Genomic DNA, 14,092 nt, shown 5'->3' with positions numbered 1-14,092 from the left:
CTACCACACGGGCACACCACCACATGGCCACATGGACAGACACACACATGGAGATGTCACCATATGGACACACAGACACACCACCACACTGTCACATGTACAGACACACGGAGACATTACGACACGGACACACTGCCACACTGTCACATGAACGGACAGACAGACATACGGAGAAGTCACCACACAGGCACAGCACCAGACTGTCACACGGACACAGACACACGGAGACATCACCATAAGGACACACGACCACATACCACAGGGACACACAGACACACAGAGACATTACCACACTGTCACAGGGACACACCATCACTCTCACACGAACAGACAGACACACTGCCACATGGACACTGCCACACACACAGACACACCGCCACACTGTGACATGGACACACCTCCACACTGTCAGACACCACCACACAGACACTGCCACGTGGACACAAGGGCACACAGGCACAGTGTCACCTGGATACACAAACCTGGGAAGCCACATCTGAAGGAACTGCCAGGTGACTAGGGCCATAAGTCAATCAAAGTAGACTTTCCCTGGCTTGCATACAAGTCATTTAAACTGTGGTGGGATGGTATCTCATTGTAGTTTTAATTTGCATTTCTCTGATGATCAGTGATACTGAGCACCATTCTTATACCTGTTTGCCATTTGTAGGCCTTTTTTTGAGAAATATCTATTCAAATCTTTTACCCCCTTTTTAAAACCAGGTTATTTAGATTGTTTCTTAAAGAGTTGTTCGAGCTTTTTATATATTCTGATTATTAATCCCTTGTCAGAAGAGTAGTTTGCAAATATTTTCTCCCATTCTGTGGATTGTCTCTTAATTTTGTTGATTGTATCATTTTCTGGGCAGAAGCTTTTTAACTTAGTGTGATCCATTTGTCCATTTGTGTTTTGGTTGCCTGTGCTTGTGGGTATTGCTCAAAATATTTTTGCCCAGACCAATTTTCTGGAGATTTTCCTCAAACTTTTTTTGTACTAGTTTTATTGTTGGAGTTTTAATCAACTTTAATTTTACTTTCATATATTATGAGAGATACTAGTCTGTTTTCATTCCTCTGCATATGGATATCCAGTTTTTTCAACACCATTTACCACCAGTGTATGTTCTTGGCACCTTTGTCAAAAATGAGTCCACTGTAGCTATGTAGATTTGTTACTGCGTTCTCTATTCTGTTCCATTGATCTATGGGTCTGTTTTTATGCCAGTACCATATTCTTTTGGTTACTATAATTCTGTAGTATGATATGAAGTCAGATAATAGAATTCCTCCAGCTTTATTTATTTATTTATTTATTTATTTTTGCTTAGGATAGTGTTATTTCTTATACTGAAAGCATTGTTATTTATTATTAGTCTACTTTTATAGTTTTACAATGCTATCCTCTTTTACAAAGCTATGATCAACTCAAGGTGTCCAGATCAGGGTTAATTGTAGCTATTTGAAAAAGTAGCAATATTCTGGCTGGGCATGGTGGCTTATGCCTGTAATCCCAGCTGTTTGGGAGGCCAAGGTGGGCAGATCACCTGAGGTCACGGGTTCAAGACCAGCCTGGCCAATGTGGTGAAACGCTGTCTCTGATAAAAACACAAAAATTAGTTGAGGATGATGGCAGATGCCTGTAATCCCAGCTGCTCAGGAGGCTGAGGCAGGAAAATTGCTTGAACCCAGGAGGTGGAGGTTGCAGTGAGCCCAGAATGTGCCACTGCATTCCAGCCTGGGTAACCAAGCGAGACTTCATCAAAAAACAAACAAACAAACAAAGGAGCAATATTCTGTGTAATTGTTGACAGCTTAATTCACTATTATGTGGATCAGAGAGCAGAGGATTCTGAATGCATGAACATATCTAACATTTCAATACATTACTCATAATTACTAATGAACTAAAGAGAAACCGAGAAATTATGGTGATAGTTATATTGACCTGGAGAAATGTAGACATAAAAGAACAGTAAGATGAGAAATGTGTTCACATGGTCTATAAGAGCACACAAGAATAAAAATGGGGAAGAAAACATGAGAGTTTTCAACAGATTTCTGGTCATGTAAGTCAATTTGTATCAGTTAATTTTTAAAAGGTTTATTTACATGCAATAAACTGCACATACTTCAATTGTACATTTTGATTATTCTTGGTATTTGTAGCTCTATAAAACCAACAACATATTCAAATAAAAAGCATATCCATTACCTTTACCACCAAAGTTTTCTTGTGTTTTTTCTACTCACTTTCTCTTGCCTATCCCCATCCCATCCACAAGCAACCACTGATCCACCTGTAGTCCCTGTGAGTTTTTATTTCCAAATACATGAAATCATAGGGTGGGTATACTTTTTCATCACTCAGCATCACTATTTTGGAGATTTATTCATGTTGCTACATCTATCAATTGTTCTGTTCTTACTAGGGAGTATTATTTCATTATATACATACACCACAGTAAATTTTTCAGTCACAAATTCACCTGTCCATGGACATTTGGACTGTTTTCAGGTTTTGGCTGTTGCAAGTAAAGCTGCTATGAAGATTCATGTAAAATCCATTGAATGGGCATATGCGTTAGGTTTTCATCTCCACTGGAAATGGAATAGATAGATATATGGCTATCATGTCTATAACACGAAAACACAAAGCCTGACAAAACCCATTTCTAAAGTGGAAACTCCACCAGAGAACCTTGACTCCAGCATGGCTTTTGAGACTATCTCCTATGTCTGGTGCAATGACTGGTCCTGGGGTAGCCACATGACCCAAGGAGGACCATGTTTAAACTTCTGAGTTTTCACCGAGATTAATATGCATTTGTTGAAAGAGAAGCCCCTTTGCCTCCTCTCCCCCCTGCAAATGCTTTCAGGGATCACATCATGCTGGAGCATGTGGTTACAGTGTTTCCTAAACTTTGCGGGGAAAAATTGTTCAAGTGGGTAAAAATGGAGTAAATACAAAGAGAAAAGCAGTCCAGAAGTATCAAATAAAAAAGAAACAGCCTCCATAAAATCATTTGAACTTATGATTAATTCAATAGTCATTAAAACCAGTTTAGTGTACAAAGAATCATCCCCTCCACCACCCTTTCTTCCTTCACCAGGTTTAAGGTACATTTTTTAACTAGCAAACAAAAGTTTTGTCATTGACTCAGACATTAAAATCCCTTGTCTCCAAGAGCAATCATTCAATTCTGTCCCTCTCATTGTTAGAATAATATGTTCACTTTATTCTGCATACACCTCTCCTTTGCCCTTGTTTGCCTATTCTATTAGAGTTATATTCAGACATGTATTTCATTTTATATCAAAGAAACTGTATAGATGTTCTTAACCTTACAAAAAGTTCTGAGTAATTTTTTGCCTCATATTTGATTTTAAGCTACCCAAGAAGCATTATTTTCTCATTTAGTATTTTAACTTTTCTAACCTAGTACTTTTATAGTAGATATTATGTCTTTTTCTAAATGCTTTGCTTCAATTTACATTTTAAATGTAATTTTTAAAAAGTGTATGTTTTAAATATTTGCATCTTGCAGCTCAGGCCTAAATATCCCTTAATAACAAATATTGTCTTTTTTTCTGTATATTTTTCACATATTTCAGTTGTGAGGTATATTGCCACAATAAAAGTTTTTGTCAACATAACAGAACACATAGGCAAAATATTGTTTCCAAGTGATTGATGATGTGATGCTTTCAGTCTAGTGACAATCCCTTGAAGTAATCATCATCCCTATATCTAATGAAATATGAAATAAATATTTCACTTTGTTTCTAAAATTCAGCCGACAAACACATAGCCTGTCACATACAGCCTGTAACACCAACATATAAAAATTAAAGCAGTTCCTTCTCCACTCCCACTGCTTCACTTGACTAGCCTTAAAATATGATAACAATAATAAAAAATAAAAGCAAAACGGTTCCTTATGTTTGAAATTTAGTGGATAGCCTATCATAAAAGCACTTATATGTATGGAGGGCCTCTGTAAAATATAGACTTTTAACAGAAAAGTAGACATATATGATAGTTAAATTAAAAACACAATTATATATAGTACCATCACAAACGCACCAGGACTTGTTTTAGAATGCAAGATGTAATTGACTAAACCATTTAGGGCTAGACCTCTGAAACAAAAGGCATTCACACTTTGCGATTCTAGGGGGACAATATTATTCAAAATAGAAGCATGCAGAACCTTTACCTGATCATGATAAAAATCTTTCCTACTTGTTGTTAATCCGCCGCAGCTTTTACAAGATCAGCAAAAAGAGATTATCCCACAGTATAAGCTGATGGCCAAAATTATCCGCTTTACTTTAGGTAACATGAGATCTATTAACTGTAAATGTATTCTGAAAGAAAACAGAAACATTTTTCTCAGAAATGTCTTTAGATGAAGATCTGGCACAACTGTTTTGCTCGCTTTTTAAAATTTTGTTTTTATTGATAAATAAATATATATGGATACAATGTGGTACAATACATGTAAATATTGTGAAATGGACAAATTAGGTTAAATAACATATCCTCCACCTCACATATTTATTACATTATGGTGAAACATTTGAAACGTAGTATTTTAGCAGTTTTAAGATACGCACTTCATTATGAGTAACTGCTGTCACTTTGCTGTGCACCATATCACCAGAATGTATCTCTCCTTGCTGAAGCATTATCCCATTGAATAGTTCTCCTTTTCCCAGCCCCTACTCTGCCCTGATCAGCCTGTGATAAACCGCCATTCTAATCCTAACTTCACCCCCGCCCTGCTCAGCCTCTGATAAACCACCATTCTACTCCCAACTTCCCCCCCCCCGCCCCGCTCAGCCTCTGATAAACCACCATTAAACTCCCAACTTCCCCCCCACACCCCGCTCGGCCTCTGATAAACCACCATTCTACTCCCAACTTCCCCCTCCAAAGCCCTGCTCAGCCTCTGATAAACCATCATTCTACTCCCAACTTCCCCCCCACAAGCCCGGCTCAGCCTCTGATAAACCACCATTCTACTCCTAACATCTGTGAGTGCACATTTGTGGATTTCACATATAAGTGATATTATGAGATATTTGTCTTTCTGCATCTAGCTTATTTTACTTCGTATAATATCCTCTAAATTCATCCATGTTTTTACAAATGACAGAATTTCATTCATGTATAAAGATAAGTAGGATTTTTGTATGCATCCTACATATACTTTAAACTTCCCACAGCTTTATTGAGATATTATTCATACTTTGTGTAATTCACTCATTTAAAGTACAAACTTCAAATTCTTTTAGTATATTAACTGGGTGAAGAAATAATCATCATAGTATAATTTTAGAACATTTTAATGTGCCTTAAAGAGACTTGCGCCCATTAGCAAACTTTCCCCATTTTCTCCAGCCTTTCCTAAAGCCCTCCTAGTCTAGGCGACCACTCATCTACTTTCTGAATATGAATTTGCCTATTCTGGACATTTCACATAAATGGAATCATTATAACACATAGTCATTTTTTACTCACTTCTTTCACTTCACATATTTTTAATGTTCATCCATTCTGGAGCATGCATTAACACTTTTTTCCCTTTTATTGCTAAATAAGATTCTATTTTATGGATTCATTTGATTTATCCACTCCTCAGTTGATGAACATTTCTGTTGTTTTCTACTTTTTGTTGCTATAAACATTTGTGTACTACTGTGTGTAGCATTTGTTTTGTTTTCTTTTTGGTAAATACACAGGAGTGGAATTGCTGCCTCATGTGCTAAGTCTATGTGTAACATTTTGAAGAACTGCCAGACTGTTTTACATTTTGAAAGCTCACCAGTGGTGTAGAAGGGTTCCAATTTTTCCACATATTTTTATCCATTCTTCAGTTGATAAGCACTTAGGTTGTTTCTAATTCATGGCTATTATGAATAATGCTGCAATGAACATGAAATTGCAGATGTCTCTTTTTGACATCCTGATTGAAATTCCTTTGGACATATATCCAGAAGTGGGATTGATGGATCATAGGGTAAATATATTTATAATTTCTTGAGGAAGCTTCATACTGTTTTCCAAGATGGTTGTACTAATTTCCATTCCGACCAGCAGTGTACAGGGTTTCTTTTTCTCTACGTCCTCATCAACACTTATCTTCCATCTCTTTTTATGATAGCCCTAGTAAAATGTGTGAGGTGATATCTCAGTGTGGCTTTGATTTGCATTTCTCTGATAATTAGGAATGTTTGTGATTTTTTCATGTACCTGTTAGCTTTTTTGTATGCCTTAGGAAATGTCTATTCAGGTTCTTTGCTTATTTTTTTTAATAAGCATAATTTTTTTCTTATTTTTGAGTAGGTTGAGTTACTTTTATATTATTATATGAGCCCCCTTATCTGATGTATGGTTTAAAAATGTCATCCCATTTGTGGGTTCTCTTCACTCTATTATTGCTTTTTTTCCTGTGGAAAAGCTTTTTAGTTTTATGCAATCTCATTTGTGTGTTTTTGCTTTTGTTGCCTGTACTTTCGGAATAATCTACAGAAAATCATAGCTCAGGCCAATGTCAGACAGTCTTCTTCTCTATCTCCTTGTGGTAGTTTTACATTTCAGTTTTTAATTTTGATTTGATGCTTGTATAAAGAGAAAAATAAAAGTCAAATTTTATTCTTCTGTATGTGGATAGTCAGTTTTTTCTATACCATTTATTGAAAATAATTTTCTTTCTTCTTTGTGTATTTTTTAGTTATTTTATCAAAAAACCGATTGACCACAGACATGTGGATTTATTTATGGGTTCTATATCCCTTTTCACTGTTCTACGTGTCTCTTTTTATGCCACTGCTATGCTGTTTCAATTACTACAGCTTGGTCATATAGTTTGTAATTGGGTCGTCTGATGCCTCCAGCTTTATTCTTTTTGTTCAAGATTGCTTTGGTTAGTTGGGGTCTTTTGTGGTTCCATACAAATTTCAGGAGTAATTTTTCTATTTCTGTGAAGAATGACATTGGAATTTCATAGTGCTTACATTTAATCTGTAGATTGCTTTGGGTAGCATTGACACTTTTAAACTACTAATTTTTGAATTCATCAATAAAGGATGTCTCTCCATTTATTTATGCTATTTTAATTTTGTCATCAATGTGCTATAGTTTTCAGTGTGCAAATCTTTCACGTTCTTGATTAAATTTACTCCTGTCTTTTATATATTTATATATCTGTTTTGATTCTATTATAAATGAAATTGCCTTATCAATTTATTTTTCAGGTAATAGTTTGTCATTATTGTATAGAAACAATAATGGTATTTGTATATTGATTTTGTAACTATTAACTTCATTGAATTTCTTTATCGGCTTTAACCATTTATTTTGGTGGAGTCTTTAAGATGTTCTCTATCTTAAGATTATATTTTCAGAAAACAGAAACAATCTTACCTCTTCCTTCCCTATATGCATTTATTTTATTTCTTTGTCTTGTGTAATTGTTCTGGCTAGGCAATTACACATAATGTTTTCAGCATTTGTAATTTTACATCAAATCCATTCATTGTAACACATTGATTGCTACTTTTCAACTTGTAAACCTGGACATTTATCACTACTCTTCCCCCAGTACAGGAGTCCATGACGTGGTGTGAGCCCTACTGGGCCACAGTCCAGGGCAGGCTGGGTGGAAGTTCTCTCCTGCAAGAGTCCGTGACTCTGTGGAGGAAGAGTTCTCCAGTGCCTTAGTCCAGGGTGAGGCAGGGGTGGGGCTCCTTCAGTAGCTCAGTCCAGTGCGCTGCCCTGCAAGGGTCTTCCTGTGCAGGAGTACACAATGTGGCCGGAGTCCTACTGTGCCTTAGTCCAGGACGCCGGGTGCTGGGTCCTCCGGTGCCCTTGTCCCGGGCGCGGGGAGCTGGGTTCTCTGATGCCATAGTCCAGGGTGCGGCGGAACAGGAGTCCTGTGGCGCAGTAGTCCAGGGCGCACTGGACTGTGGATCCTCAGGTGCCACAGTGCAGAGCGCCACAGGGCGGAATTCCTGCCTTGCTATATCCAGGGTGCAGTCGGGCGGGGGTTCTCTTGTGCAGGAGTCCAGGACGGGACTGTGAAGGAGCGGGAGTCCTCCGTGTAGGAGTCCTGGGGTGCTGGAGTCCAGAGCGCAGTGAGGCTGGGTACTCTCGTGCCATAGAGTAGGGCTTGGTGGGACAGGGATCCTGCCCTGAGATAGTCCAGTGCTTGAGTCCACAGTAATGCAATGGTCTTCCAATACTGGAGTTTACGGCGTGGTGGGGTCGGGGTCATTGCCTGACTTAGTTCAGGGCATACCAGGGCGGGGGTCCACAGTTGCCACAGTGAGGACCTCCGAGGAGTGTGGTTCCTGCCTTGCTGTAGTCGGGGGAGCAGGGGGCAGGAGTCCTCTCTTGTCAGAGTCTCTGGCACGGTGGGGCTGGGGGTTTTCCTATGCGATAGCCCTCAGGGCGGTGAGGCTGGGTCCTCCCGTGCCTTTGTCCAGGGCGCAGGGGGGCGACGGTCTTCGGTGGTGGAGTCCATGGAGCGACGGGATTGGGGTCCTCCAGTGCTGTATTCCGGGCGTGGCGGAGTGGGGGACCTGTCCTGAGGTGGTGCAGGGCATGCGCGAGTGGCGGTCCTCCTGTGCCATAGTCCGAGGTGCGGAGGGGCGGGGGTCACCTCGTCCTATAGTTCGCCACACACGAGGCCCCAGTCCTGCTGTGCCTCAGTCCAGTGCGCCGGGGGACGGCTGTCCTGCTGTGCTGTAGGGCAGGACGCAGTGGAGCAGGGGTAGTCCAGAGAGCGCCCTGGCAGGGGGTCCTCCAGTGCTGGAATACAGCCCATGACGGGTAAGCGGTGTTACTGTGCCGGAGTCGGTTTGCAGGGTCCTCCCCTGCCATAGTCTAGGGGGAGACGGGACAGGGTTTTCTAGTGTAGGTGTCCAGGGTGCGGGGGGACAGGAGTCCTCTGGTGCAGGAGTCCAGGACGTAGCCGAGTGGGAGTCCACCAATGCCAGAGTCCAGGGCTCTGCGAGGCCGGATTTCCCATGCCAGAGTGTAGGAGGCGTTCAGGCGAGGGTCTTGGCGTGCGGTAGTCCAGGGTGCGGTGGGGCAGGAGTGGTCCATATCTCCGTGGCGGGGATCCCTCTGTGCTGGAGTCCAGTGCTCAGCGAATTGGGGGTCCTTCCGAGCTGTAATCCAGGGCACTGCAAGGTATGGGTCCTCTGGTGCCCTAGTACAGGGGGTGTCGGGTCCTCCTGGGTCTTGGTCTAGGGCCCGGCAGGACTGGGGTCCTGGAGTCCACGAGGTAGCCCAAGTTGCCACAGGACCAGGTCCTCTGGAAACACAGTCCAGCGCGCTGAGGGGCAGGAGTAGTTCAGGGCGAGCCAGGGCCGGAGTTCTCCAGAGCCAGAGTCCAGGGTGTGGAGGGGCGGGGGTTCTGCAGTGGCACAGTCCAGGACACCGCCGGGCGCAGCAGGGCCGGGATCCTCCGGTGCCTTAGTCCAGGGCGGAGAGGTCCTTCAGCAGCATAACCTAGCTCTTGGCATTGCAGGGGTCCATGGAGTCACCGGTCGGGGTCCTCCCGTGTTTTAGCCTAGGGCTGGGAGAGGACGGGGTCCTCCTTTGCCCTAGTCCAGGGCATTGTGAGGCCCGGCTCCTGAACACTTACTGTCTGTGCCACTACCGCGGCGGGGGAAAACTACACCATCTCAGGCAAGCCTAACAGAGCAGCTGTCCTTAAAAGATTCCCAGTTGAGCGTGGCTTGGAGCAGGCCTGAGAAGTGTGCCCTTAGATGGCTTCAAGGGCTCTGAGCAGTGTTTAAGGAATCCAGCTGACCTCAGTTACTCCAAGCCCTTTTCCACTCAGCAGAACTTCTTGCCAGTCGGTCCCCCATCTGCGGAGCCTTTTCATCATCCCAGATCCCCACAGGGTGGACTCCCTCTCATCCTCACGATCTCAGCTCAGGCCTCATTCATCACCACATTCCTGGCTCCAGGTCTGGCCCAGAAGAAATGGGTCAGATTAAGAGCTCAATGTGCTTTCATGGTCACTTTTCTTCAGCCCTCCTTTCTTTGTGCCAACATCTTTGGGTTTCCGGTTAAAGTTTTCAGCAGCTGCATGCAGCTCCATTTTTCTTACCAGGTAAGAGACTGTGCTTGAGTCCGCAGTAAGGCAATGTTCCTCCAATGCTGGGGGACTCCAAAAGTCTTCCTGAAAACAAAGGCACAATGCTTGTGACCAGAGAACTCCCAGTCCTCTCCCTGCATAGGAAAACTGGACTTCTCCGGAAGGCTCTAGTTCCTGGCAAATCTCTAGGGCCACTGAAATCGGCTGTCCCCCACCTTTGCTTCTGGTTCTGAAGGGACTGAAGTTGGGAATCCTTTCTAAGTCTCTACACACGGAGCCCTTCTTTTGTGGGAATGTTTTGCCATACACTAGGATTCTCATTTACCTTTCAGGGCCTTCAAGAATCCTGATGTGCTTTGGCTTCTGTTCCTGGCAGGGAGGCCACTGAACTGCTCTGGAGCTGAAGTTCAAATATTCATCACTGTTATTAAACCTTTATATAGCATGTTCTTTCTTTCTGGCAGGCTCATGGTTTGCTTGTATGTAGATGGGCTTGTATGTAGATGGAGTGGTTTGCGTCCTCATTAGGTAACACCCTCAGTCTTTCATGGTGAGATTGGCCATTTTATTTGTAACTCACTGTACAATCCATTTGCTCTTCCAGTGTCCCTTAGAAGGATGCAGAGTGTTCTGTAGAATGCCATAGAGACCTGGGCTTAAGGAAAATATTTGACCCAAAGTCCGCCAACTCACATGAGTATCTCCCCACAACTTGTACAGGGCTAGTCTCTGGGTGTATAGGAAATGAAACCGTGCCTGAGCAGATGTTACAAACACCCTCCCCTGAGAGACTCCAGGGCTGCTTTATTCAATCACACCAGTGTGCTCTAATAAGCTCAGAATTGAGAGAAACATGTTTTCATTCCATCTTTCTTAAAAACTCCCTTTGTGACTTTAGACATAATAATAACACTGCCTGGGTAGTGAACACCTCTGTGCCAAGAAGTATGATGATCGTTGCCTGAGCTGTAATTCTCACCATAGTCCTGCAGGAGAGCTGCTATTACCTTATTTGGGGAGGACTTCACTGTTTTTACGGCTGAATAGTATTCTATTGTGTATATATACCACATTTTCTTTATCCATTCTTCTATTGATGAGTACTTAGATTGGTTTCATATCTTGGCTATTGTGAATAGTGCTGCAATAAACTGTGTGTGTTAATTTAAGTAAGCCAGAGAGTACCCAGATTATGTACTGTTTCTGGGTATGTCTGTGACAGTAGGTTCTGGGTGATATTAGCATTTGAGTTGGTGACCTTAGTAAAATAGAGTGCCCTCCCCAAAGTGGTTGGGCATCAATCTGTTGAGGGCCTGAACCGAACAAAATGTGAAGGAAGGAGGAATTCACCCCTTTTCCCTCTGCTTCCTGACTGAGCTGGGATATCTCATCTCATCTTTTCTAAACCTTTGACTGAAATTTATGTCATCAGTTCTCCTAGTGATGGTAGCAGCAGGCTTTCCAGAGCAGCTGCTGTGTGGACACCAGCTGCAACAGGGGAGGTGCAATCAGGCCTAGGACTAGGTGGGAACCCCCTCAACTACTGAGTTGGCAGGGTAGGGCCCCATGCTCCCGGGTGCAGCTACAGCCACCCAGCTGCAGCTCTAGACCCAGCTGTCACTCTACTCTCAGGGACCCAGGAAATCCCCTGCCCCTGCAGGCTTCAAAGTGCCTGCTCCATCTCCCTGGCCTCTCCCCACTCCCAGTGCCTGCTCTGGGGCAGAGCAAAGTTGTGGCCAAGTCTGAGTGCTGTCAAAACCTGACCAGGTGTGCATGAACTCAGCGCAGTGCTGACATACCAGCCCCATCACCTTGACTCCCTCTGGACTTTGAGCACCGAAGAGCACAGGAGTGGGGCCAAAGGGGCTGAGGGTAGCTCCGCACAGGCCTGTGGGCTCCTCTCTGTGTGGACAGCCTGGGCACCATGGATGGCATGTTAAAGGCAGACAGGTTCCTAGGCGGGAAGGAGTGGGTCCCTGTTGAAACCTCAACTTCAGGCCACTGAGGGCCTGAAGTCTAGGTGCCAGGCTCCCAGTCCTGGGTGAAGTCCATGGCCCAGAATGAGAACTTCATTGATGACCAATTAGCCAATCAGATCTGCTGGTGGCTGCCCATGGACCAATCACCACACGCTTCCTCCATTTTGGAAACATAAAAACCCCAGAAACAGCCAGACTCGTACTCTTGCTAGGATGACCTGCCCATAGAAAGGAGCTGCCCACTTTGAGTCTCCTGAGAGCTGTCTGTTGCTTGGGGAAGCTTCTCTTCATCTTGCTCATCCTCCAGTTTTCTGCTTACCTCATTCTTCCTGGTCACAGGATAAAAACTTGGGACCCGCCAAATGGTGGAACTAAAAGAGTTGTAACAGAGCTAAAATATCCCCCCACCACTACCACTTGCCCATGTTGTGGGCAATGAGAAGGAGAGAAAAGTTGTGGCCCTTCTGGGAGCCCAGACCTCAGGGCTTCCTAAGCCAGGGCTGTGACACACTGTAACACCCTCTTTGGAACTCTGCAGATCCTGGCATCTCTGAGCTCTTGGGTGCCATCACATCCCGCTTGTCTAGATGCTGGTGCCGGCAGCAGAATCCACTTGCAGTAAGTCTGGTCCAGCCTCAGCCTCACATGGAGCTAGTGCCTGTGCTGGGGCCTGGAGCTGCCAACCCCACCACAGCCAGTGCACTTACCTGTGCATAGTGGCTGGACCCCAAGCTCGCTTGCTCACACACCCCCCATCACTCTGTGCCTGGCTCACCCTTAGCAGACATGGGATCTAAGTTGGTAGTGTGAACCGAAAGCAGCCTGCAAGGCCAGGTGGGCAGAACAAGCCCAGTGGGCACAAGCAAAACCCAAGCAGTGGTGCCTCCAGCCACAGAGGTTTCTAGCTGGTGAAAAGACACCTTAATGATCCCGTGACACTAGTTCTCAGTCCTTAGATGGGGACCAAATTAAACCACTGGCTTTCATGAGTTTCTAGCTTGCAGATGGCAGATTCTAGGACTTTTCAACCTTTATAACTGCGTGAACCAATTCCTTAAAAAAAATCATGGCAGAAGGTAGATGGATCTCACTCTATCTAAACACAGACACACATACACACACGCATACATACATACAAAAACACACACATCTTACAGCTGTGGGGTCCGTTCCACAGACCCTGACCCAGTGATGGATGAATAACAAACACTGACACAGATACTCTGCCTGTCAGTTCGGCTTAGGGTCCGGACCCCTCACAGACATCAAGGAAGGTACTGTAAAGAGTAGCAGCCTCCACCCTGTTCAGCCAGTGAATTTATTCAGTATAGATTAAATGATAAAGGTATTGAGTAAACACCACTAGAGGGTAATTGACCTGGTTGCCCATCCCCCAAGTAGAGAGCAATTATGCACCTGCGGTTGATCAAAGGTTGGTCTTACAACCACATCAGTAAACGAGCTATTTAGATAAACTACTCTACATTCCTTTGTACCTACTTTAAGCTATTTACTCAAGGTAAGGATTTAGGCTGCTTTCAACCATAACTCTATCTTGAGACTTTTACAAAATCTTCTGGCCTTCCAAGAGCATTTGTGTCTATATCCTATAATTTCATCTTAAAATTTTTCCCACCAGCCTGACTGAACTCCCCCCCCCCCCAAACACACCACAAACAACACCCTGTTGTTTCTATTTCTCTTGAGAACTCTGGCTGATATAATGATGCAGGCTACACAGAGAAGTGAGGTAGACCAACACCCCAGGAAGAGAGAAAGGTGATAGTGTCCAGATATGCACATGAGCAGCAAGTATAGAGGACATTGCAGCAGATCAAAAGACTTTAGGAAAGACTTAAGAAGAAAGTGGTTAATTAATTGGTGTAAATGAACACCTAAATATAAGATTTAGTGAACAGTAAAGAATTTGTGACTGGAGTATTGATACACGGAAAGTTAAGCAAAAGCAGCTATAAAACATGTATTACATGCAAGGGA

General features: G+C 43.6%; 1 pseudogene; it reads right to left on the bottom strand.

Moving 5' to 3' along the window:
- Positions 1-8,915: 8,915 nt before the first annotated feature.
- On the bottom strand, positions 8,916-10,436 carry LOC141407771 (uncharacterized; annotated as a pseudogene).
- Between the last annotated feature and the right edge of the window lie 3,656 nt (positions 10,437-14,092).

This window comes from Macaca fascicularis, chromosome 10 (genome assembly GCF_037993035.2).
Source record: "Macaca fascicularis isolate 582-1 chromosome 10, T2T-MFA8v1.1".
In the NCBI taxonomy this organism is placed as follows: Eukaryota; Metazoa; Chordata; class Mammalia; order Primates; family Cercopithecidae; genus Macaca; species Macaca fascicularis.
The sequence above is the reverse complement of the archived record's forward strand: the minus strand, read 5'-3'. Positions and strand labels throughout refer to the sequence as shown.